Genomic DNA, 978 nt, shown 5'->3' with positions numbered 1-978 from the left:
CCTCTTCCCAACCCCACGCCAGGCACAGCTGCCCTCGCACCCACGCAGGATCATAAGGCTCTTCACAGAAAGTGAGCCTATCGTCCTCCACTTCCCCAGCTCGGCTGTCAAGGGAAGATGAGGCTGTGAGCCCAAGGGTGACGCTAGGCAGCACGCTGCACTGGCCTCAGGTCTCGCAGGCCCCCGCCACCCGGTGAGGGCAGGCGTCCCCTGCACGTGGCAGGGGGTGCGGCTGGGCCGCCCAGTCTCCTCGGGGTGTCTGGGGCAGGCTTCGCCAGCAGCTCCCAGCCCCCAGAGCATGCCTGGGCCAGGGGCATAATGAATAATGCATGTGATTATGAATCGAAAGACTGTAGGCGCAACTTCTTCCTGGCTCATATCGCCCTGCTTAAGTTTTCATCTGGGCCAACAGCAGCCCTCTTGCAGCAAAACAGGGCCCCCCCCAGGCACAGGGGAAAGGGCCCTTCAGCACAGGCTCCCTTGCAGCTGTGGCGCAGGCAGGCCAGGACAAAAGGTGACAGGAGCTCCTGGAGAATGCGGGCATCGATCCCGCTACCTCTCGCATGCTAAGCGAGCGCTCTACCATCTGAGCTAATTCCCCTGCAAGGAGGACTTGCTTAGCTTTTTCTGAGGCACTGGACAAACAGAAAATTGGAGGACCCCCCCCCCCCCACCAGGTAAGGGCAGGTTCCCTCTGTGCCTGAGGTAACGGTGGCCCGAGCACCAGCCTGGCCCGTCCACCCACTGGGCTGTCACTTTGAATGAGCTACAATCCCCCAGCACCACAGGGTGGATGAGATTGTCCCAGCCTGTCCCTGCAGCGCTGGTGCCGGCGGCGAGCTCTACGCGCGCCCACCTGCGCCCCATGAACCCGCCAGGAGGGAGAGGGAGTGCTGAGCTCCAGGCACAGCACCAAGAAGCAGGATCACCCTTCAACAGCAGCTGGTTACTGCAGCCTTGGCCAGTGGCAAAAGGGAT

The 978-nt window shown here is 62.2% G+C and overlaps 1 non-coding gene across 1 annotated transcript; it reads right to left on the bottom strand.

Moving 5' to 3' along the window:
* Positions 1 to 528: 528 nt before the first annotated feature.
* TRNAA-AGC (transfer RNA alanine (anticodon AGC)) lies at positions 529 to 601 on the bottom strand. Its single transcript has one exon. It is a non-coding gene; the product is annotated as a tRNA-Ala (tRNA).
* Between the last annotated feature and the right edge of the window lie 377 nt (positions 602 to 978).

Source organism: Crocodylus siamensis, chromosome 3, assembly GCF_052110815.1.
Source record: "Crocodylus siamensis isolate JL-2025a chromosome 3, ASM5211081v1, whole genome shotgun sequence".
Taxonomy (NCBI): Eukaryota; Metazoa; Chordata; order Crocodylia; family Crocodylidae; genus Crocodylus; species Crocodylus siamensis.
Note: the sequence above shows the minus strand (reverse complement) of the source record. Positions and strands in the feature narration are given on the sequence as shown.